The sequence below is a fragment of the Coturnix japonica genome, chromosome 7, assembly GCF_001577835.2.
Source record: "Coturnix japonica isolate 7356 chromosome 7, Coturnix japonica 2.1, whole genome shotgun sequence".
Classification (NCBI taxonomy): domain Eukaryota; kingdom Metazoa; phylum Chordata; class Aves; order Galliformes; family Phasianidae; genus Coturnix; species Coturnix japonica.
Genome location: NC_029522.1, coordinates 5,918,704 through 5,945,012, shown reverse-complemented (window position 1 = coordinate 5,945,012; position 26,309 = coordinate 5,918,704). Strand labels below are relative to the sequence as shown.

Sequence of the window (26,309 nt, the reverse complement as noted above, 5' to 3'; positions counted from 1 at the left end):
ATATAGGTACAGCCTATATTCAAATTTACCTTAAATATTTCTGTGCTGCCAGCAGCTTCTGAGTTTTGGGGTACGTTTTTGAACTGTGTATGTCAACGCGATCCCAGCAGAAATGAATGCGTTACACATTATGTCATTTGCTTTGTGCAACATCTAAACATATGAATTAAGAGAGAACCAAATGCCAAACTGTCCAGATCTCACGTGGACCAGAAGTTCTTCCTGTCAGCCAACCCTATTCAATATGCATCTTCTGACTTCTGCCACAGGAGAGGCTTTATTGCAATACAGAGTTCTCATGCATCAGCAGCAGTGGGCAGATATTTGTTGGATTCCCTGAGGTTTGTTTGCAGCAATGCTCTAATTTCCCCAATGGAAATATTGAATAAAAACAGCCTTGAATGAATGCCTGATGTTTCCAATCTCATGGAGAGGTTTAATAAATGAGGCCCTGCGACTTTTATTTAGTGTCTTCGGGTGGTAAATTAACTACAAGAGGGCTTCCCTATTGTTCCCTGAGAGCAGTGAAAGTGCAGTGAGAATTAAAACCAAAACACTAATTTAAATCTGAGTGCAGGGGCCAGAGAGTTCAAACAGCCTATCCTTGGTGCACGCTAATATGCACACAGAGGCAGAACTTTACAGAAGTTAAATTTAGAGTATTCATTTGAATATATGAGCTCATTTATACTGTGTAGGTAAGCGCAGTGCATTGTAAATGGTAGAAATTAGTCTAGTGATTTTCTCATATAAGCTCCGTCATACAGTTGCAAACAACATCCTTACACTGCTTCACTTATAACGTGTTCTTTGCAGTGGGAACTAAGAGGAAAGTCTTTGTGTGACAGCTGGCCTCCCTCGCAGATCATCAACAAGAGGTGCCTGGCCACTGTGGTTGGTGCTGCCTGGCAGTTCAAAGCAGCAGAATAACAATTTAGTGTTTTAGTTCCATGATACATGCTGGCCAAGTGCAAAGACAAAGAAGTCCCCTTTGCTTTTCTTCCTGCTTGTTTTCTCACCTTCCTTTTGTTCTTGGCAGGTGTGCAAAAGCAGGCTTGGAGGAGTGGATTGGCAGCTGCATGCAGAGGAGATCTAGCATGGCTGGTTGGTGGATGGACAAACATGTAAGTATTGACCAAAATGTAAAACAGGGAAAATAAACAGAGCTGTGTTAAAAGATTTGCAAAACTCATTTAAGACAATGTCAAGAGCTACAAAGGTCTGCATCCCTGCCGTTTGTAGCTGGCTCCTTGCTGCAGCAGCATGTGCGCTCCTTTGGGTCTTGGGTGCCAGTGAGTGGGCTCACAGAAGAGCCTTCCCACTGTAGGTGCAATGGGACGTGTATGTTCCCCTCAAAAACATCATGAAATTCAGAAGAATCTAATGATGCTTGGGAATCTGGTCCCTCCATCAGGTACAGCTGTATTGTCCACTGCATTCAGGTTATTGTAAGGACTGTGGTAACATAAGCATGTCTTCCAGAGAGACCAAACTAAAAAAATGACAGACAAATAAGCAGAGGAGGTTGTAGATGGAACAAAAAAGGATGGCTAAAGATAGGCAAAAAGACCAAAATTGTCAAAAGAGAAACGATGCCAAAGCCTGGAACAGTGAGTCCCTCTGCTCTTCTTGCAGTGTCTCAACATGATTACATCTCCTCTCTTTGTGTGCACAAGAGCATGAACTATGTGAGGCTTAACATGAAGGCAGTGGAGTTTGCTGTGTGAACTGGGTGATGAAATATGCTGTATCAGGAAAAGCTTGTTTTACTCACTATAGTTTGCAGGGAATCCCTCTTGAGCAATGCAGGTTGTGGCAGCTATTTGCTCTATGTCATTTTTGCATGGTAACAACAGCTTTTTCCAGCAGCTATTTTACAGGGCTATACGTGGCTGAAAAACACTGTTCACACAACAAAAGCAATGCCAGCTATGGTTTCCAGCATCTCAAGTTTAGTTAAAGCTAATTATCATTACCATAAATGATGAGGGTGAGTGCTTTTCCAACCTGTGTGATTTGGAATGGCTGAAGGTCTATCCCATGGACCTGGCTAGTTGGGAAAGTTCATACTGGAGTACAGAGCCTTTCAATCTGTGGTTGCCCATCTCTATCCCTTAAAGAGAGAAAGAATTAGGTTTGGATGGTCAGTGTGCTAACGGTACAGCTGAGGCACTGTAGCAGATGCTACAGGAAGACTAATGATCCGGTGTTTGTGCCACATAAACCTTCTTTAGTTTCCACTGGTCACGATGGACACAGCTGGGTATCTTAGTTAGCAACTTGCAATGCTTTTGCCTTCTTTGGAGCTTTTGGGCATGAAGAGAAACAACATGTCATAGTCAATCTGGCACCTTTACTGGGCCCTAAACTGACTGAGAAGCGTATTACAGACCCCAAATTGTCTCCGTGTCTTGAAACTGGAGTTTCAATGCTTGCAGCATAAATATATATTTCAGGAGAAAGAACCGTGTTGAGATTTTAGCATATTGTGAGCCTCTGATTGCTGATGTAGAGAGGAGAGTGGGCAAGTTTCTTATTTAGTTAAATATGAAGCCTGTGTGAAGATTATAGCATCTCTGTGAGAGGCTCTGCATTTTTAGAGTTTGGCATGCAGCACTGTATATAGGAGAACTGTTAAATGACAGCCACAATAACATGTTGTACCATTCATAGCAGTCAGGCATCCACAAGCTGAATTGATTTCTATTAAGCAGTACTAAAAGAGCGTTGAGTTCAATTGAATGAAGTAAATGTGCTGTAACCTCTCTGAAGTTACCTTTGTTTTCCTGCAAGGTACTTGACAGATGTAAAAATGTACATACGTTGCTCCGAAAGTAATACCTCCTATTAATTTCTATGGTAACTATAATGGCTATAAAGAGCACAATAACACTGTTTGGTACAGCAAATTCTCAGCTAGAAAATGTTATTTTTTTTTCAACATAATCACCATCATTGGTTATGTATTTTCGTCAGTAATGAACAAGAGCCTACATGCCATGCCTGTAAAAATGTACACCAGCAGAGCTGACCCACTGTTGTCACTTCTGAAACACACCACCCACCATCTTGTTGTGCTTGCATCCACTGTTTGAGCTCCCTGAATGTTCAGCAAGCATCAGTGTATGTCAGTGGATGTCATTTTTTTCTGCATGGAGAAATTCAGTGACACTTCTTTTCTCCATGTGCACTTCCATGTCAGATACCATCCTGTTTGGACTGCCCCTCCACTGCCATCTGTCATACAGCAACGAACTGCAACAGGGTTTTGGTGGGAAGGTATAACCTCTGCTGCCATACCATCAACATGTGCCTCTGATATTGTGGGCCAACATAATAAAATAGGATGCGTTACTTTCAGAGCAGACATTATATGCGTATATAAAGGTAATAAGGCACTGGCAGGGTAAGGACACTCAGAAGAATGTCTAGGAATCTATATCGAAGCTGTTACAGAACAAAGAAACAGCAGTGACTTGGAACAGAAGTTGAAATCCAGTGCTTTGTGCTTTTTGCGTTGTCTGCAGGTCATCAGAGCTTAGGAGCTGGGCTGGATGCCTGTGGTGCTCAGTTTCATCTACTGGCCATAGTCTGTGCTCATGTTAGGCTGGTTTTTGTCTTTATTTCTTTGAAAAAAAGCCAAATGTTGTTCTCCATTTTAAGTCTGGGTCTTGCTGCGTAAACATGGTATTTTTATTGGTGTATTTTTTATGTTCTTATTTAGACATTGAGACCTGAGGCGGTTTTATTGCCACTTTCCATTGCTGAATACTATCAGGGTGAAAGATGGAAGGTAAAGTAGGCTCGTTTGATTTTGCTTCTCTCATTCATTCTGGACATTTCAATATGCTGCTACTAGAAGACCAAATTACCAAGGTTCATCATTCTGTGTTATGTGTGATCTTGTTTGTTTCCTGAATAGAAGAAAAAGATATCGGAGGTTCTTACTGTATATTGTAATTCTTCTTATGCCTTTATGTAGGTGTAACACACTTGACTGCAGTTGAGACACTTCTGATTAATATTGTGGAAAGGGAGAGGCAGAATGACTGATCATGATGCTTTAAGGGTGATATCTATAGCAGATGATAGCGGTCCACGTAGCAAACTGGGTGGATGCAAGATATTTAATCAGAGGAACCCATATCTCAGTTTTATTTCTGTAGAAGTTTGGAGCTTTCTTTTGTCACAGTTATGAGAGAGAATTACTGTATGTTCACAGGAACGGAGGTAGGGAGCTGAATGGTTTGTATATCACGAACACAAGTGTGCTTTGAGACTTATCTCAAAATGATAGTGAGGGACATTACAGATGCATCTGTAAAAGCGCTGAAGTGCAGTTATATGCATCCTAAATAACAGAAAATTATGGAGGTAGTAGTGCCATGATTTGATGGCCTTTTCCTGAATCAGCTCCAAACTGAAAGCGGAGATGCCAGAAGTGACTGATTAGTATGAATATCAGCCATGTAGCTGGGATACCCAAAAAGCACTGAGAAACCGTCAAATAAGATCCAAATAAAATAATGGCAGAATTAAAACAGTCATTAATATTGAGAACCTAATGCAGGAGGCATTACGGTGGGCATTACAGCGCATCTAACCATGCAGCCTGCTACAGTTGGTAATTACGAAGCCATTAGTGGTCTGCATGTCGAATAGCATTATCCCAACTCCCACATTGTATCAAGGAAAACACTGTTGATGTTTGATGTATTATGAGGTAAATCAGAGGTAAAATAAGGAGCTTTTATGTTTTTATGGAATTTCTGGGGTTGGGGAGGTTTTCACTCCTGGAACTTGAGGGGAACTTGGTTTTCTTGCCTGGCTTCCCAGTGCAGGGTGTTTGGGGCTGAAACTTTGGAGACGAGAGGTTCAGTTCTTGGTCCTGCCACAAACCTACTGATCGTCAGGTGTATTTTTGTCCAGTGAGCTTCTAAGATTTTGTTTGAAGAAAATACTTAAGCAAAGATGGGGTTACAATATTTGTTAAGTACTGGGAGTATTGGAGTTTCAAAGTGTCATGCTGTTAGTGTGTGTGTGTATTATATATGCGTGCGTATTAGCAAAATGATTCAGCTTCACACTTTGACAATGTTCCCATCTGTTTCCCACTTCCTTCATCAGGATACCCTTCATTTATTAGGATGGGAGGAAATGAAAGCATTTGCAGTGCTAATATTAGTTTTAAAAGTTAAACTGATGTTAAGTGTTTCATAGAAGAAATATCAAGGGATTCTAAAAGCCTATATAAACCTACTGGATATCCACTGTGATTAGTTATCACAGAAGAGTTAGAACAAACATTAACAGGAATTAAACAGGGATCTAAAGATTTCTTAGTCCCAATGGTCTGATCAATAATAAATTAATAGAATAGTTCCAAAGCATACGCATGAATAACTCTCAAAATTGGCTAATACACCAAAATGATCTTAAAGGGCAAACCAAGTGTCTCAAATAGAAAGCAAGAGGAAAAAAAGGACTCAAAGATGTGGTCAATTCCATAATGTACTTCATACACTTTAATATTAAAGAAAGGGAAACCATTGTTCAATAAGCTGTAACAGAAAATGGATGAAATGGTATACATTTCACATACCTAAAAGCAATTCAAAATGCACCCATTTTTCTGAAGCATTTCTGGTGCCTTTGCATGGGAAAGGATGACATTTCTAAAGTCTTGAAATCTATGAGATTTATTTCTCCATTTAACTACTCTGTTAATTAGTCGATTTTACTAACTAGCCATTTATGTGACAGATGATTCCTTAAGTAAATGCAACAACAGTCATGCAAGCTTGGAAATGCTTTTTAAGAAGATCTGCCAATACTGCATTTAGAGATTAGTGATTAGCTGATTAATACGTACATTTACGTTCAAAATGATAACAACCAGGGATATTGAGGTGTCTGGAGTTCACTCTGTTAACAATCGGTCTTTTGAGCTAGAGAGTTGCCTAAAAGGTACCTGGCTTAGCACATTGTCAATAAATGGCTGTGAGACTTTATATATTACTTGAAAGAATAAGTATATCACGCTTAAGTCAATAGTTAAGGGAAGTGAAAGAGACAGTATAATTGTTTCTAAGAAAATATTAATAACTATTCCCAGTATAACTGTGAAGGGAAAACCAAATATATAAAGTTATTGTTGCTTTTCTGGTAGCTCTGAGCAATGTTTCAAACACCCCGTGGCTTCGCAGAGTGAAAACCTGGATGTGTTCAAATCACTGGGAATACTGTCATTACTTTTAGTACAACCAGCATTGTGCCTAGGGTTTAAGCAATAGGAGCTTAACATGCAGCAGGGAATGAAAGCATTTTACTCTTGATCTATGAAACACATCTTGCTGGGAGGGCTTATTGCATTGGTATAGGTTAACGTTAACAAAAACAGGGTCTGATCTCTGCTGCTAATGTTCTGATTACTGCCATTTGATCCAAAAAATATCTCTATCCATTATTGGCAGTGTGGGATTTATGGCATGGATCCCAGCAGTCATTAGGATTCCACATGAAGACTGTTGATACGTGGACAGATACCACTGCAGCACTGATGGGGTTTGTTTCTAATCCCTTATATTCAGAAACAGGGAGGGCGTGTTAAGGAACTAAGATTTCATCCTTTTATTTCCTTCTTACCTCTTTCCCCACTGTCAGAGATCCATAAGGTCTGAGTGGACCGTTTTGGCCATCAAATTGCAGTTCTTAATATAAACCTTTGGGATCTGTATCACACCTTCTTTCTCCTTTGGTTAGAAGCATGGTGAAGAGGAATAACCTTTGTCACACAAACAATTTGTTCTTCCTGAATGTGTGGAATAGCCTTGTCCTCATGAGCATGATATAGGGAAGCTGTACAATTTTAACCGATGTCAACCTAGTGATGTGGCTGAAATACTGCAGGAATGAGCTAGACAAGCTGAAGAAAGTAATAGTGGTTGATCATTTATTTTTAATTGGTTTTCTTGGAACACATCCCTAAAGCACAGACCTGTGTCAGCCAAGCAAAGGTCAGTGCTCTTCCTGTACTTGCCTCTATATGTGAAAGTGAAACATAATGCAATCTAAGACACAGCCTATATTTGCAATCCCTAGGATCTTTTTGATTTAAATTGTTGACCTCCCAAGGCAGGGTCCCTGATTTTCTGCCCCGCTGCTTGAAAACCTGCATTTACTCTCTAATTTGGCAGCAAGAGCAGCTGGCATACCCCCTGCCCAAGGCTGCTGTGCTTTTGTGGCTGTTCTGTATCAGCACAGGCTGCATTCCAGGTGTTTTTCAATATCAGCTGTTTCTCAACTTCAGGAGCCCTTACCTGCTGCTAAGAGGTTTGAGTGTTAAAGGATCATTAAAACACACATTTCTGTTAGGTATTATGCTGGGTGTTAGGCGGTAGCTGAAAGAAAATGCCTGCTGTGACTATCTCAAGTATAACGAGAAGAAACTCATCTACTGCTCAACACAACCACGTCTGGTAAACCTATGGACCCTAGTTACATTGCAGTGGTAGACTAACAATGTTTATCAAATGCTTTTTACTCTAGGAAATATGTTACATTTCCTCTTTAGTTAAATTCAGTTAAAATTACAGCATTAACCTAAAAACTTTAAGAATTCACAGATAGTAAGGCTGATATATGGAAATATTCTTACAAAGGTAATGGATGTTTCTACCTGATGTAAAACATTGCTGGAGCTTTGGTTGGAAGTGTCAGATGATTTTGGCCCAGACAAACATATAGCATAACAAAAACAACTAATTGATGTCTCTAGAAGGCTGGGTGTCTTACTATGGGTTTTCTTAGTGTTACAAATAAAAATTGGATCAGAAGACAGTTAATGTAGTCAGTAACCCTTTGGTTTTATTTTTTTATTTTTTAATTTTTTTTTACTTTTCTGGAGCAAAATTGAAACGACAACGCACAGTATCCTGATATTCATGTGGACTATATTTCTGATTACATTCAAAACAATTAATGACACAATCCCTTTCTAATAGAAATGGAAATCCGTGAACTGAAAAGGAATCTTGGTAGGTTAGTAGTGGAATATTAGTATGCTTTCTGTGGTCAGTTGGGTGGTTCAACAAATGTCAGTAACTCCTTCTCTAACCAAAGGGGGAGAAGAGCCTTGTGTGAATGTGTCATAGAGTTAGAACACAGTATAGGAAATAAAGAAGATATGGTTGTAAAATTTTAAGACTGATATGTAAAATTTGCCTCAAGGGACTTGTGCATGGCCTTTGCCTAGAATTATTCGTCCTGGTTGTTTCAACATTTATGTCTCAATACTGCTGTAATTCCTTGGAGGAGATTCCTCCTCTTGAATTCTGCAGAACATTTAATCCTGTGTGTTGGTCATGGTATCGTGGACTGCAGTGTATACATCATAGTGTTTGTCTGAGAAATGCCTAACACTCGTGGAAAAACATGATGTTCAGAATGCATGCGAGATGGCACGTTACAAGCGTATGGGGTTCTTTCATCTCCAGTTACTAATAGTGCTGATTCTTCGACTTAGTTATCACCACCACATATGCACCCTTTTCCTCTTTACTCTCATTTTGTTGAGCTTTGTTCTTCATGCTGACATCCCTTTCATTCAAGAGTTAAACAAGAAAGAAGTCACTGTGGGATCTTTCTCTACACATAAGCCCAGAAACTATTCAGCTTTTTGGTAACCTCACAACTGTGCCCACCTCACTGTGCTAATTGCAAAAACAGCACGTGGCCTGTTTTGGGCATGGCTTCTGAGTTTTGCTTTCTCATGTTGTATGAAGAGAGGTTCTCTATCAAAACTATCAACCCCTCAGAAAAAAATCAAAGCTGTTTGTCCTTGATGACCTCCTTGTGCAATGCTTAAAGGAAAGTTACCATAAATTCCAGTTTTCCCATGACTCCTATATGTAAAACATGCATTTTAAAAACAAACCCATAAATGGATTGGTCATGTAAACATAATCACAACTAACAACAGCAGGTATTTTAATGGCACGAGTGCAAAGAGTTCTAATATAAAAGAAGTCGTAGCACAGGTAAAAAAAATTCCTCTGTTTCTTCTGAGTTTCCAGAATAGAACTCTGATGTATTAGAGGCAGATTTTGCTGTCACCTGTAGCAGGGTAAGGTGAACTGACATCACAGGTACCAAGACCATCACATATAAAATCAGAATATAAGAATTCTCTTTGACTGTCGAAGACCCCAAAGAGCGTGGGTTTTGCTTCCAAGAGAAGGATTACTCCTTTAAGTTATTCGTTCTTTGAGGTGAAATTTGCTGTCAGTAGATTAATTTTATAATCAATGGCTCATAATAATGAGCCATTTTATAAATAATGGCTCATAAAGTAAAAATGCACTCCATTGAAAAATTTTCTGTTGGGCTTCTGTTATGTGAATGTGGGCAGAACGAAGAGTTCTGTGTGTGCAACCCCAATTTTGTACTGTTTACATACTCTCTAGAATCTCATCCACTTTCAGACAGCATTGGATTGCCAAATGTGTTTGTGTGCAGTCTCCACTCACTGGGAAAGGGAAAAAGGGAATGTCCAACCTTATTCTTTCTAGATAGGTTGTACCCATGAAAATGTTGGACTGAAAATTCAAGACATTTCCAAAATACTCAAACGAATACAGTACTAAAAACAAAGTCTTTTTGCTTCCTCTTGGGAAGAGGAATGTAGAATATAAGATAAACAGTAACTGTTTATCTCCTCTGTTTATCTGCTCTGTTTGTATTTTCCCCTTGTTCTTAGTAAAGGTAATAAAATCATAAAAGCATAAAAATGAAGGGAGACTCTTAAAATTTATTTTGCTCTGGAGTCTCCTTACTTCTAATTTCCACGTTCTGATCTTGCTTAATTAAATCCTGGGAAGGTTATATTATTAAACATGGCCACCAGTGATTGCTAGCCAAATGATCCTGTAATTTATATATCCTAGACTCTTTAGGGATATGTATGGGAAATTAGGACAGAATATGACTACACAGGTTTTAATTATATGCAGGTTTCTGCTATTCTCCGTATATACAGTGGAATCTCTAGCTAGGACAATAATTATGAACTAAAGCTAGTTAATGTCAAAGACTTATTTAGAGAAACAAGAACTGATCTTGCTTTTCGTGATGTCTTATGTAAATATTGATAGAATTTGGGTCTTTGTAAATTACTGCTGTTTCAGGTAAGAAAATATTTTACCATATTTATGCATACATACAGATATATTTCTATGTATTTAGTATTATGGGGGTCATAATTCTTGCAGTTCCAATGCGCACCAAAATTTAAGACCTTTTTTGCTATTCTTTCCACACCATTTTTGACATGCAGTTTCTCCCAGCTCGAACCAAGGTAGAAATGCACAGTAAATTATGAAGTTATTATAAACTTTGCCTTAAATACAAGGGAGGAATAACATGGCCAAATAAAAGAGGAGTTTATTTTTGCTAAGGTATGTTTACAGATGACCCTTTTTTCCCTAGCCCTTTTCAAGGTCGCTCTTTTTGAATGACCAGCCTGTCATTCCTAACCATGCATCATGATCAGTTACTTGACCTTCAAGACACTGGCTTAAGCCGTTGTCTTCATTTGATCTTTCCTTGGCTGTAAATTGAGTGTAAAAGGCAATTAAAGGATAATTTTGTGGCAGTTGGCAAAAAAAAAAAAACCCACACCTCTACCACGTGTGTTTTTTTATGATATTATTATGGCAGCTGAGAAATGGATCTTAAGGTACTCATTTGTTGACAACACTGTATGTTGGCAGCCTGTTATTTTTGCAGTAAGTTATGGCTCTTCATTAATATGAATGTACCCAAAGGCCATTGGGTGCCTGTTTCATAAGTAAAATAGTCACATAGCACTTTATCTGGGTGCATGGATTAAGGGCATGGTCTGTCCCTGACAATGCAGACTCAGCAGTATGCGTTGCAGGTGATGTACTGTTGACGTTTCCTTCTAATTCATTATAACAGAAATTTCCAAAGGTGTGTTTGAATTTTGACGTGAATTGTTTGGTTATCCTTTCTCAGTTATATTTGATAATAAAAGCATATTTTGTATTTCTTAGAAAAAAAGCTATAACTGGAGACCTAAATAGCCTCCAAAGACAACACTTCATCCTTTCAGAAGCCCAAAGAACTGCAGAGATTTTCTTTAGAATTCCATCTTAAAACTTGGATTTCTGTGCACTACTCTGTGAACTGTTCCTTGCAGCTCTGGAGATAAATATTTACTGCAATTAGAGGAATACCTAAACAAAAAATTATTTAGTGTGTATTAAGGGTTTGTAACAATTCCAAAAAAGCTGTTGCAGCCAAGTGGAAGCAAGGTTTGTTGGGTTGATATGGTTAGGGTTAATAAATAGAGCAATTAATGTACTTTTCTGAGTATGAAGAACTTGGCTAGCATAGTATAAAAAAGTGCATTAGATAGCTTTGAAGAATCTCTTAAAGTAATCCTGTTTTAACATAGGAGTTTAAATGAATCCAAAGGCCTTTAAAGGCAAATGTCTTTCTGTTTGTTGATAATAGCAGTAGAGCAGTTCAGTGTCCAATGCCCAAAGTCAGTCAATTTAAAAAATGCTGCTTCTTGGCGAAGTTGTTGTTTCTCAGATACTGGCAAGTGTTTTTAGAGGTAATACCTTTTAAAGTGGGTTTTCAGAATTGATTGTTACTGTTAGTCAACCTGTAGTGTTCTAACAAGATTCCTGTAAAACAATGGTGATCCTAATGGAAACAGGGTACTAGGACCAAACAATGGGCAGCTCATTAGGGTTTGAATTGTAGCCACAGGACTTTTTCATCTCTTTGAACAGCCCGGAAGTGCAGGAAAGCTTGGTGTCTCATGCACTTGGAGCAGGTAAACCACTGAAGTTAGCAAAGGAATAGCACAAGTAGGTGTCCTGAGATTTGTTGCTACACATGAAAAACAGTCTTTTTCTTCTTTCCCTCCCTGAACCCAGGAAGACTTTTAATTAGTTATTTATTTCCAGTTCTGTTAGTTTCACTGAAACTCAGGGCAAAAATTGGTCTTTTTTTTTTATGCCACTGAATTAGTTGCATACTGATTAAGCTGCTGCTTAAGTAGAATAAGGAATGGGGATATCAGAGCAGGATCTGTAGTTGAATGCCATGGAAATTCTACGTAACACACAAACTATGGGAAGATCCTTAAACTTAGGATAACAAAATATAGTAATTAGTACCTCCACTGCATGAAAATAACCACAATCATAATATATATGGAAACAGAATTTGTCTGTGAATGTCTAAAAATCTTACTTTGAGACTTAATCTTATTTAACAACAAAATACAGTGCACTTTGCAAGTATTAGAGTATACTATTATTACGTACAGTACCTTATATTACATACCTTATAGTGTACTTGTGAAGTGTGCTGAAAACAAGCAGTGCATGATTCAATGCAACTTTGCCCATGAGCAATTCATTCAAAATTAATCTTTAAATCTGATATTTATTATTCCCTATATTGCTAGAGAAAGTAAAAAAGAAACATGTACTAGCCTATTTTATTGACCTTTTTAATCCCATCTAGCTTTCAAGCTCCCTGAAGCAGTAATAGAAGTCTAGGGGTTTTACAGAGCAATGGCATCCCTTTGCCTGGAGTACAATACCTGCTGGTATAATAATAACAGAAAATAGCAGTTTCTCTTGTATGAATAGAAGATTGCCTGGTAACTGAAGATCAGAAGTAGGATGTTGAATAAAAAAGAAAATGCTTGTTTGAGTAGTTGCTGATATTTGAAGCTGCTGTAGCTGGTACCTGATAGCCAGCTTGGTTGTCAGCTTACTGATTAGAAACACAGCGGTCGTTGCTGAATAGCAGTTAGTGAGATTACAGTAGTATCTAAAGATCTGCTCTGAGGACTTTCTGGATCAAAGTAACATGGCCATCTATTCCAATGGTTTCATGCTTACTGTTCTTCCCAGTAAGTCAGTGGTTGCAGCAGTGCATTGCAGGCTGCCTGTTAGTTCTCCTTTTTCCTGTGTTTAAGAATATAAATTTCTTTTGAATATTACTTGTTAGTCATCTCTTAGATTTGTAATAATGAAAATTCCTTCAGGTTTTTATAGAAAACTTGCAGTTGCAGTTCATTTAAGTACTTTAAAGCACATATTTTATTTTTTTTTATTTTCCTGGTGTTTATTTTCCTTGGATTGTCTTGGCTATGAAGACACTTAAACCCCTTGAAGTTTACTATATTAAGGTTACTGTTTTTCCTGTTTCCATTTGCTACAGCTGGTTCACAGCTCAATAATGCTTTCTCATCAGTGGGAATATACATGTATAGGCAAAGAGAATAAAGGAAAGATAAATTTGTGTCAAAAAAAGAAAATATGTAGGAAAAAAGGATGAATTACAAGAAGTCTCAAATGCTGAACTCTCTCATGGCTGGAGATTGGAAGTATCTTTTCTCTGATGTTTATCTTCACTGCTTGCATCTTCTCTGCTGCACAGTGCTCGTCACCATTGGCCTTATCTGCATTTTACAATTTTGATGTTCCTTTCAGGTATGAAATGATATTTCCATCAGAAAGGTGGATAGCTTGCCTGGATGCTGAGCTATCTATTTCTATCAGGAAAGAACCAGTGGTGAAAAATGTGTCGAGAGGCTTCGTTGCTCCAAACGCTCTACAGAAGGGTAAGCAAAATTTATTTGCTGTCCAGAAGCCCGTATCTCCATGCTTAGCCAAATCTCTTCTAAATCTTCAGACTGCTGAAGTTGTATGACAGGTATATGCTGTGATATCGCTTAAGGAGGATATGTTCAGTCTTCATATGAAAGGCTGATTCATTAGCTTCCCTAAATTACACAAAAGCACGTAGCAATTACACAAAATGTATTTATATTACAGTGAGCTACTGTTCCATCATGTTCACTCTACATCAAAATGGGAGAGAGGGCTTCTTTTTTAAAGAACTTGCTTGGTTGTAAGAAATGATATTTTGCTCTTCTGACTTCATGAGCTTTTTCTCCTAGCAGCATTTATTATGGACACACTAGGACCATGAGGAAAAAATAATGTATGGAAGAACCATTTAGCTCAGCATCCCATTTCTGTTGCTGGAAATGAATGCCGAGGGAAGACTAAAAACTTGGGACAAGTGATACTAAATGGTCAGGTGCATCTCAGTACTCCTGCCTGCAGCCATTTGTGGCTCAAAGATCTACTGTGCTAATGGGGGTCTTTTTAAAATTTATTGGTATTTAATTAGGAAGTATATGCATAAAACATCCTCTCAATAGCATAAGCTGTTGTATTTATACTCAGTAGAAATTCAGGTCTGGATTTACCTCATTTCACTGTGGCTTAGCTGAGGTCTTTCAGAGGATAAAAGGTAAATGGTACCATGCTACTAAATCACAGCAAAAGGAATTTACATCATATGCTTTCTTCTGTTGTTTTCCAGCATCTTGCTGTGTTCTGTTCTCTCCATTCACATTTTCTTACTTATTTGCTTTCCTCTCTGCTTCTTGAATCCCTTCTGTTTCTTGAAATCAGTACAGTGTTTTAGGAATTTCGCACACAGCTTTGGATGTTGATCTTAGATCATGAAATTATTCCCTGGCACCCCCTCCCCTTGTCCCAGGGAAGAGGGATGGGCATAGGCTGTGAAATGAAGCCCTTAAATTAACACTTATTATAAAACTAGGGTAGGTGGGTAGGATCTTAATAACCTTCCAAACTCAGAGAATTGCTGGCAAGAAGTATATTTCTGATTTACTATATCTAGTAGAGAAAATCTTATGAACAAGTTTTCAGAGGTAAAGCAGTCTACAAGAAATCAATGTTTCAGAAGTGTGGATGCTTATCCACAATAGAGGTGTAAATCTGAAAGGATCAGGACCCATCAGGATTTGTCAGGATTTGTTTCTCCAGCACGGTGTTGCTCATCTCCATCCAACCCAGAAATTCCACTTACACATCTGCCTAAGACAGGTTTACTATCTTGAGAGCTTTTCATATAATATAATAAACTGTACTCTAAATATACTTCTATGAGCATCCTGGTGCAATTTTAATTCTTGAGTAAGATTCAGTGTTGCCTTTGTTTTATAAATGACTGCATCCATACATTTGTGCCTCTATCCTCAAAACCGAAAACATAAAAAAAAACCCAAACACTTCCACAAAGATCTTTTTAATACGTGTGATAGTAAAAACTGAACTAATGAATTGCCATCAACCTAATGGTCTGAATGGAAGCTTTGATCTTTTAGTCTTATTTCTGCGTATTTTAACTCTTGAAGAAGCTTACATTTGATCTAATCTGTAATCACTCCTACAGAAATACAGTGCTGCGTATTCATTACTTTATCAGCTCTGTTTTACAAATGCTGCTGTTCTTAATGTTGTCAAGGAACTGCATTAAACGTGCAAGGCCTGTGTGTAACATAGGAAAAGAGTGCAAGATTCATCACCAAGCTCAGTGGAAGGTTTTTCTTTCCATGTGTACATCTGTCCATCTTGACCTTATGTAGAACAATGCAGTTTAATTCTGTACTTTTCTTGGTGACATTTTGGTAGTTACAGTCTGGTTTCGGTATTCTGAAATTTTAGGGTTTGCTTTTTTTTTGAGAAAGCTGCAGTTAGACACCACAGCAGTGTTTCTACTCTGAAAGACTTCAGTTTGGGGGCCAGAGGAAGTAGAGCAGAATTTTCTGCAGGGAGAAGAGAGCTTTTCAATGTAGGCAAGAAATGCTAAGTGTCAGGTGCTTCTTACAATAATCTGTCAGGGTGGAACATGCATGCTGTGAAGGAATTTGAGCTTTTCAGAAGCTCCTAGAATGGTCTCTGTAGTTGAACCCTGCAATCATAGTCATAGAATATCCTGAGGTTGAAGAGATTCACAAGGATCATAGAGTCCAGTTCCTGGCTCCACACAGGACCACCCGAACCTGAGAGTATTGTCCAAATGTTCCTTTGAACTCAGGCTTCTCCAGGCTGTGCATGCTTCCCTGAGGAACCTGGTCTTTGCCCACTCCCTCTGATGTAAAACCATTTCTTCCTCAGCTGTGGACTACCCTGAGAGAGCTGCAGGCAGCCCTGAGGGAATTTCAGGCCACCATGATGGAGCTGCAGGGCGCCATATTGGAGCTGTGAGCTGCCCTGAGGGAATTTCAGGCTGCCATGATGGAGCTGTAGGGTTACCATGATGGAGCTGTAGGGTTGCCATGATGGAGCTGTAGGGTTGCCATGATGGAGCCCACAGATGCAGGCCATCCTGAGGGAGCTGCAGACCACCATGAGGAGTTTTGTTATATATATACATTAATTATATTTTTGAAGACTACTCCAGAAGTACTGCCTCCTGTTTATTCTGTTGGCCCATGTCAGAGGCAGATGGTGGTATGGCAGTAGGTTAAACCTTCCCACCAGTAGTTCATTACAGTCTGTTGCTGTGTGACAGATGGCAGCGGAAGGGCAGGCTGACAAAATGGTGACTGACATGGAAGTGCAGATGAAACAAAGGTGTATCACCGAATTCCTTCACATGGAAAAAATGGCACCCATTGGCATTCATTGGTGCTTGCTGAATGTTTATGGAGACCAAACAGTGGATGTGAGCACAGTGAAGCACAGTAGGTGGTGTGTTTTAGCAGCAGTGACAGTGGGTCACTTCCACTGGTGTCTTTATGAATGCTCATGCAGGCTCTTGTTCATTGCTAGCAAAAATGCACAGCCAGTGGTGGTGTCTGTGTTGAACAGCATTTTGTAGCTGAGCATTTACTCTATCAAATACCTCTTTGTATCAGCTGTAGTTTTCATGGAAATAAATCATAGGCACTGCTTTTAGTGCAACCTGCATATATGCAATCCAAGACAATTCATCTTCAACCCAAGAGACCTAAGGAAGCTCAAAGTTTGGAGATCCATGCATTAGGGGGAACCAGGCTGATACTTCATCCACCTTCCTTCACTCCAGAAGAAAACAGCTGCTTTTGAGGTTTTGCCTTGTCAGATAACAATGTAGAAAAGTTGCACATCTCAGAAAGAGACTGAAAACTTGTGCAGAAAATCATTTAAAAAGAAAATCTGCCCTGAATTTTACATTATTGGAATATGTCTGCACAAACTCATCTGAAAAATAAACAATGATAACAGGGATTACATAATGTTCTCAGAGGGTAACTTCTTTACAGTGACATTACTCTGCCTTTGGCTTTATCTTTACCAAAAATGGCCATTCAATCTGTCACTGGCCCTAGAGCAAATAGCAGTGCTAAAATGGGTGGGAAGAAAAGTCACGTTGATGGTAGTGGCATGAATTTAGATGACCTTGCTAACATATGACAGACTTATGTATTGCTTACTAGGATGATAATGCAGATACATTTGAATTGACATAGGACAGAGAAAATTCTCAAAACAGAATCCTAAACAATACAGAGCACTGTACAAAATAACTCAATCCTGATAATAGTTTTAAAATGCCCTTATTAATCATCTAACTGTAAATTTATTCTTATTACAAAGGTTATCTAAAAGCAGAGTTACTATAGAAGTTCAGAATCTTAATGTGAAGACAAGCTTTTAAAACAGGTTTTGTGTGGCTGCTCACACCCTTTTGCCCAGCTGTCTTCAATGATTACACCGGTGTCTTGAGGTCATTGGCAGCTGATGTAGATTGAAACCACCTTGCATCAACACTCATTTATTCTAGCAGCAGTACAGGCTGGTCAGTGACTAAGCATGGAAATGATGTCTTAGTGCTGCTTGTGAAGTAGAAACCTTTTGTTGCTGTTTCAAATTTCAGCTATTAATGATCTTCGCTTCATACTTGCTATGTATCTACACTGCGTATTACCAACTTATTGGTATTTTTTGGAGAACTACTTTCAGTATGTAGGTGGCTGGATAATTAACTGGAAGTAAACTATTGGTATATTTGTTTTTTAGCTAGTTAAAGTAAAAAACAATCCTATTCTTTTTTATAGAGATAGGATTCTTCACTGCTGAGGACTTCTTGTGTTCTTTGTCACATAAGATGCATGGAGCTGTTCTGGTCACCTGCTGCTTATCTTTCTGCTGGAGCTACCTGGGAGCCACGAGGCAGCTTGAATGATTCAGAGCAGGTGAGTCATGTCTGTTCTGTCTCCTAGAATGCTTTGACTCTTTGATTTATATCTTGACTATGATTCTAATTTGAGATGAGTCAGCAGACTTGATGAGCAAATGCAAGGTAAGGATGGCTTCACTCCAAGTCTTCCCCCAGAAAGCCGAGATGCAGTTATCTTGAGCAAAACTGAATTCAGTGTAGCATGACTGACGTAAACTGTGGTTTTTATCTGCTGACTGGAAAAAAAATACATCTACACTAACTGAAGTCCCTTAGAGGCAGGATGCTCCTGTCCTAGTAGAAGGTACTATAGCCTTCTGTTGCTCCTCAAACACCCATGGTGTTATGAAAAGCTCTGCTTATTATGGCAGTGAATGCTTTCTAACCAGATGTGTCTTGTACAGCATGTTGTGAGCTTTAACCTCTTTTGCATTATTGCATGACTGGCAGTAGAAGAGTAACAGTAGTTTTTAGAATGTTTAGCATTTAGTGGCTCTCCAATGATAAAAGTTTTTAATTTAGATGGTTGGGTTATAAGGGAGTGAGAGAAAGAGGCACGTTTTTTTAATTCTTTCATTATCTTGATATGCTTGATATAAAATCACTCTTCAGAAAAGCTAACTTATAGTAATGCATATATTTAAACAACTCAAAGACTGAAGCGTTCTCATTATGTGAGAATAATATTCTCGTTGTCATAATTTTTGTATTGTTAGAGTTATAACAGGAAATATTACTTGCAAAGGAAAGAAGAGAAAATACGCTTATGTTTAACAAGGCACTTTGAAAAAGACTGCTGGCTTTTTAGATCTAAGTATTTAATTTCATTGTTGTGGTTTTCAACTCTGTACCTTGAGTTGATCCATTTCTGTTTCATCTCAGAGGACTTGCTTTCATTCAGTTTTGTTCAGACAGGCATTTCTGACGTTGTTACACTTTTTGTTCTCAATAACTCCAGCTTGTATATGTTATCCAAATTCACTGATTATATATGGAGAGTGGGTTTTAATATTGAAATGTTTTAATATATAAATGCCAATGTTGCTACTTAAAAAATGTGAATTAGAAAGTAATGAATAAGGTAGTAGCTATAGGAGAACTTCCCAAAAGGCCAACAGTGTGAACATCAGACTCTCATCACTATGACTTTGACTCTAGTGTACAACGGTAAACAGGCACCTTGTACTTAGGTATGTAAAGCAGGAATATTGGGTTGTCTGTTATGGAATCAGTTAATACGATTACTATTATCCGTAAATGACTTTTATATTTGGAAAACCATCTGAGGAAGCTTTTTTTTTTTTTTTGTTTTTCCCTGCAGTGCATCACTTGACATTTAAAACTTTATGAAATAAAAGAAGAGGCATTAAGATTAAACCTAGAAATGCTGTGTGTTGATGCCCATAACAGACGATTCATCTCAGTTCAGAAGCAGGAGTACCTTTAAAAGGACCTAGAAATTCTGCATTCCCTTACTTCTAACAGTTTGACATGGGGGAGCAAACATTGTGTTTGCAATTTAAGCCTTGGCCTTTCTTGGCTCTCTGAGAGTGGCAGGAGAGGAAATAAAAACATATAAGCAGCCAGCATTTTCATAAACATGTCAAAGGGAAGATTAGCCTAAAATGATATTTTCCAATCATAGCAGTCTGCAAATAAAGTCTCACTGAAAATGTCAGAGAAAGATTATCCTAAAATAACACTAGCTGCTAGATTACAATTGACATTTGATAGCTTAATGAAGGAAAATAAAATGGCATAGTTTGAGCCAGCATCATCTTTTATCTCATCTTATTTGGAACCTGGAGTCAGAAGGAGAATTTCCAGGTCCTCTGTTGATGCTAAACTGTGCTATCCTCTGGCTGTGAAGTCTTCTAGTAGTGACAGTCTCCTCTCTCTTGATAGAGCTCTGCTTTCTCAGTGGGGCTGTGGCTGTTAGGCATAACACTTGTCTGTGCCTTGATGGTTTGTTATGCTAATAGGAAGGATATCTGAGGCTGCAGATTTTGCCCTACTTTCACTACAATAAAGAGAAGGATCAAGTAGATTTGAGATTTTTCTTTATGAATACCAGATCTTTTCAAGTTGAGTGGCCTTGAGAAATAACTCATCCAAATTCTTTCTGTTGTCTCTACAATAAGATGCTCAGATACTACCATAATGAACATGAAAGAATAGTGGCTTTGTTTTATTATCTGCCAGGAGTGGATTAGCCTTTTCCAATCACTGCTTGTAACTTAACACATGCTAAAGAGCTGTGTATGCTGCTATTCTTCATTTAGGTAGTTGTATTGCACTGGAATATAGAGAAGAGTTTAAGTGAATCATCTGCTTACAAATGCTTCTACTTCTTAGTAAGCTTAATTCCAAATCAGGGCCAAGTTCTAGTCTGAAATGCAAAATAGTGTACAAGTCTGTAACGAATCAATAAATTTCCATAAAGCAACACATTTGTGGCAGTTGCAGGCTGAGCATGGGAGTGTTCTCATTCTCTCAGTCTTATCTTGTTACAAATTGCTTTAAACTTTCATAATGACGTTGAGGTGTACCTGAAAGAGAGGCCAGTGCACTGCTGTGCTAAATGATGATAGTGTAGTAAAAGCCTCTCTTTGGGTATAGATATTGTAGTAATGTAGTATTTCTTGTCACGTAGAGGAGATGGTTAATGAGTACTTCACCTGTATTGGCTGCTTGCTAAGCTTACATTTTTTTGTTGTGGCATGTTGCTCATTAGCTTTCTGTCCATATGGTGGTGGTGTATAGATTTCCTTTTTATTGTATTTTCATCTTGCTGCAGAGACATTCAGCAAGCACGAGTTAATAGTTTTGGGCCGAGTCTTGGCATTCACATGCTACTGCCCTTGTATCTGCCATTGTAGCATAGAAGAAAGGAGTGATGGAGGAGTGAGTCACTGTCCAAGGCATCTTCTCTTCAGGAAGGTTTTACAACTAGTTTAAGTCTTCTGGCAAGAGAACCATTGAAAAGAAGTGAAAAACAACCAGCTTTTGCAGCAATAAATTGTCAGACGAGATGGCTTAGTAAATCTGTCTTGAGTCAAGGCAGTGCAATGGTGCTGTCAGTTGTCTGCCAGCTTTGGAGCACTTGTGTTCTTTGAACAGAAGTAAACTCTGAAATGGAGATCTGCAGGGTTTAACTGGATTGGCAAGTGGTAATTTAAGTGGAAGACAGGCATCAGTGAAAGCTAAAGAAAATGGGAAACCAAAGAGCTGGGGACAGATGGGTGAGAAAGGTACAGGAGACAGAGAGGTGCAATGTTATGCAAGGACAGCGGGCCTATTTCAGGGTGAAGATGAAAGAAGGGAAACTATCTGAGTGGTGTATTCTATCTGTTTGGAAACGTTTCAGTAGCAAGAACTGTCAAGTGACGCAGATGAAGCAGAAAATTCAGAGGCGTAACAAATAACATGAATAGGAGGATAGGTGATGCAGCCACCGGGATGACTCATTAGGAATTGAATTGTTAGGAAGGAGCAGGACAACTGATGAAGCACAGAAGTTGCAGACTACATTGGTGTAGGTGTGGCATGTTTAAAGAGGGATTTTTTGTTTGCCTCTCTCCCCACCCCAAACTGTTTATTTCCTTGCTGTGAATTTATGGTCTGTTCTGTTAGATTTGATCCTACAGGAGTTGGTGCCAGTAACAAAACTTGTGCTGAGGAGCTGGATGTGTTTGAGATCTGGCAAAAACACTTGGATTATTTGCTGCTTTTGCTGTCAAGAGTGTACTGCCTCCAGTACTTCCAGTACTCAGCAGAGATGAGATACAGAATTAATTGTATGTGTGCTAAAGTATGCAAAGTCAATGAGTGCATTGACCAAACAGTGCAACCTTTTAAACAGTCTTCTAAGTAAGACTAGTTAGTCAACATTAGTAAGTCAAAAATGATTTCAGATGCTATTTTTGACAGCTGAGCCTTCATTAAAAACTGCTGCTTTTAATATATAAAACCTGATAAATGTACTCAATTATCTATATTACTGAAGTAATACATTTGGCTTGCTTAATGATGTGTGGCTTGCTTTCTTTTTCATATAAGAGAAAAAAGCAGGAGGATTCTTTTTATATCTGCTGTCGTAACTGGCCTTTAAAGAACACAATGCAAAATTATTTCTGGACTGCATTTCTTACATGGAGAAAGTAAAATGATTTCTAATTTTGTACTTGAAAGTTCATTACTACTTGGCAGGTTTCTGATTCAATTAATTATTAATATCATACATCATATAGATATGTAAGCAAAATGGTAAAGGAAAATGTGATTGGAAGAGAAAAGAAGATGGTAGAGGATATAAAAGAAGTACTTTGAGGTCTTTGAGTTCTAAATGTAATTAAAAAAGTGACCTTTTAATTATTTTTGGAAGGTAAAGCCGTTCAGTTACCTTCTTTTAGTGGAGAGGACTTTTAGTTGTGATATGGAGTATAGAAAGGAAAGAGGATTTTTAAACAAAATCCACAGCATAACAAGTCCAATACTTGACATGATTGCTTTGGTTACTTTGGTTTGGGAAGAGGTGACATAGTGTCAAGCTACATGCAGTGCTGATCCTTCGTGAATGTTCTTGATAAACAAATCTGTCACCTGTGGTTTTAAAATCCCATCTCCATTTTTAGTAAGCAGACATACACTTCCTTTAGAGCTGCGCAAGACAACAGATCCTCGCTTGAAAAACATCTGCTTTTAGCTCACTTCTATGTAAGCCTGTTGCCATGTGCTCCACTTAAAAAATCAATTAGAAATAAATCTGTAGGACAAAACTGTTCATTATGAACATGTCAACTTCTGCAGCATCCTATGGATTTTAAAGAGGCATTTTGTAAGCCAAGCTCTGAAAGAAATTCCATGCTCCTTCTGAAAGAGAAAGGAGGAAAATAAGGGTTTGTAAATGTTGCTGCATTGTTGTGAAACACATGCTAAAAACCAGACATATCCACTTGCTTTTAACAGCCATGTTTTTACACTGTCAGTTCTATTGAGGTGAAAAGGCCTGTTCTGCTGGATGCGATCTTGAGGTCAGAGCAACTTCCATGAATGAAATACACCCAACAACCCCACTGGTCACACACAGTGCAATGGCAGGGTCACCTGGAGAACCCACTGCTCTCTTCTCTGTTGCATCTGTCTTAGGGAGATCTGAGCTTTGTTATTAGCTTAGGCTTTGCTCTTTAGAACAGGTAGCTTCCCCGCAAGTGCTATGTCTTTTTAGGAGAATAGAATAAGAGAAAAAAATGTCACAGATCATCCTTGTTGGTGCTTTGAGGTCTGAGATTGAAAATCAGAATCTAAGTGAAGAATACTGAAAATTCCTCCTGCGTGTATTGACGCTGTCACACATGGGGTGGTGGTACAATAAAAATGTTGGCATTCACTGGCATACATGGACCTGAAATAGGAAACACAACATATTCTCTTTCATGGGTAGCAACCTACATGCAGACAGATGTAATGAGGAGTGTTTACACTACTGTGGCCATATGGTTGGCTTTAGGGAACTAACAGCTTTACCTCTCCAAGCTGAAATACTGCCATAAGATTGTATAGTGAAAGCAAGTAGCATCAGTAGGGAAAAATGAGCCCTCCTTTAAAAGGGAAACGCATACTAGATTGAAGTTGTCAAATTGGTAAAAATGACTTCTGAGAAAAGGAAAGCAGCAATGTCTGCTTCCTTGATAGCAAAGCATTTGGTGCTTTCCTTTCTTTTTGGTGTGTGTGTGTTTGTATATATTTTTATATGTATAGATATATATACTTTCCTCCTAGAAAATTGTTTCAATGCCCATTTGAATTGGGTCTGAATGTAGTAAAGTATTTGACACCTGAAGCAAAATACTTCAAGTGAAAGTCCTCTCTGAAGGGTGGGTGGGAGCAGCCTTGACAGGACATCCGACTGGCTGGTGGAGCATTAAATATTTGTTAGGCTATTCTCATTATGTCGTATCTTCATCTATCAGTATAAGGGATGTCTGAATGCTCTCGCTGGCTTCATTCTCCTGGGTCACCTTATTTTATAGCTGACTTGTGATGGATTGTTAGGACGTGAGGAGAGATGATAGTTGTGCTCTCAGTCTGACTTCCTGTGGTATGCAGGGATGGAAGTAGCAGCAATGTGTTCTGCACTTAAACATCACAACATAGGCAAAACTCTGATTTAGCAGAAATCTTCAGGCTTGTTCATTGGGCAGGTCATCTGCATTTTTGCTTCATGTTTGCAACCAGAACTTCTTTAAGTGAAAAATTATGGTGTTACCTTGGGGCTTAGGCCTGAGAGGGCTGTTCATCAGTTCATGAGTATCTTCAGCCAAAGCAAAACCTGAATCATTTTTATCCTGAAGCAAAACAGGACAGTAATATTTCCTTATGCAGTGCGATAGCTGTGCTGGAGACCTCTGTAGTTGGCTAAGGTCAGAGAGGAAGATGAGTTGAAAAGTAAGAAGAATGTTGTATTTATTACTTTTTAAAAGTCTTCATGTTGTGGGATTCATGTGGATGCAGTCCTACAATTTATTTGCAAGCTACAGAGGTAGGAGTGATAACCTGCATAATGTGGATTAATCTGTTCTGGAGATCTGCAAGTTCTTCTAAGTGGGGGAAATCACAACAGTGTGCCCGAGAGAGATGCAGACAACATTCCTCTTGAACAAACCCATTTGAATTTCAGCTTTGTCTCTTGTGCTGGAGGCTGCTTTTGCTCAGAGCAGTAGGAGCCCATGCGGGCATGTCAGGACTTTGGTATATCTCTGCTGGTTTGTGGTTGCTCAGGTTCTCCGTGTGAGAAGTGGGAGGAAGATGTTCTAGTTCCAGTGTGCAGCTTGTCATTGTCACCAGGTGCTTGTGTTGGCCCCAGACTGTCCTATTGTAACATGGTGTATGAGTCAAAGGGTTTATGCAGCAGGTTTGTCAGTGGGAGCTGTGAATGTGGGCACAATGATGTAGCTGCACGATGGGGAATTCTCTCTCTCATCCTACATGCTCATATGACTATCTAGCACTAGGGACAGATGTTAGGGAAGTCCAAGCAAGTACTGAAAGATAGTGGGCTTATCTATGTGCCTGCTATTTCTATTTTATCCTTTACCATAGTAGATGGAACAACAGAAGAAACATTAATTTTCTAATCTGCTTTCTAATTAATGAAAGTACATATAAGCAGTGTTGTTTCTCAAGCTGCAAAAATCCTGTGTTGTGCAGGCTGCTTTGCTATTCTCATTCTATTATGTGCTGTGTAGAGAAGTTATATTTATTGCTCAGCCCCACAATATCAATTTTATTTTAACATTAACATCTCAGCTGTCAAAACTCAGAAATGCTACAGTGCGACTGAAGAAGATTCAATTCTCTGAAATTTTCTGTTGGATACAATTGCATCTCTGTGTCCATCTTTCAGATGCTGTTTGATATTGTATAAATCAAGTAGTATTATGGCAATGACAGTAATGTAGTGGGAAAGAACCAAGTTGTTATCTTACAACATTAGAAATAGATTAATCTGTTTAAGTTTTAATATGAAAGTAAATTGTATTTGCAGTTTATTAAGACACCTTTTCTGAGCTGATAACACGCGTTGGTAGAGATGTTATGTGCAGCTTTATGCAATTAAGAACGTTGCCAATGGGAATTAAAAAAGAATAGCTTTGTGATTGTAGCTGTGTGTTCTCTGAATACTTTATCATTGATTTATTTACTTATTGCTGCTTAGATCTCATGCCCTTGACCTCAGGAAATGTGCAGTTTTCACAATATGTCTGATCTTTGAGCCATCAGTGCCTCTAACAACAAATTACCTTGAGCTAGGAAACTGCAAATCAAGTGAAAAGCATCAGCTGGTCCTGGTCAGCCCATGCTGCAGTTTATGTTGTTTCACATCAATGGTTTCATAAGGATAATGCTATAAACAGCTTTTCTGCCAAAACCACCAAAGTTGTAGCAATGATAATCTCCCTAAAAAGGGCTCCCTGGGTCATTCACACTTTAAGACTATTAAACTGGAAATTACGGTTTAGCAGAAGTTTAAAATTAAGTTTTTTGAGCTGAGCAGTACCTGGAGATTGTCTACATAATGCTTGTATAAAGCTTCAGTGTGCTGGCATCAGTGCCATATTACTTGCATTGCCAAGTTGTATCTTGTAGGCCTGCATAACTGGGCTTTGGGTCCTTTCCTTCTTTCTGTTGCTTCTTTCCCTGTTGGTGCTGGTAGGTGC

General features: G+C 38.7%; 1 long non-coding RNA gene across 2 annotated transcripts in view; it reads left to right on the top strand.

Moving 5' to 3' along the window:
• The window catches only part of LOC107316493, a 167,445-nt gene extending 149,344 nt beyond the window's left edge, over positions 1-18,101 (top strand). For both annotated transcript variants that reach the window (XR_004308073.1, XR_004308074.1), the window contains exons 5-7: positions 1,040-1,124; positions 13,539-13,669; positions 17,969-18,101. This is a non-coding gene — a long non-coding RNA (uncharacterized LOC107316493). The remainder of the gene's footprint in view (positions 1-1,039; positions 1,125-13,538; positions 13,670-17,968) is intronic.
• The last annotated feature ends 8,208 nt before the right edge of the window (positions 18,102-26,309 follow it).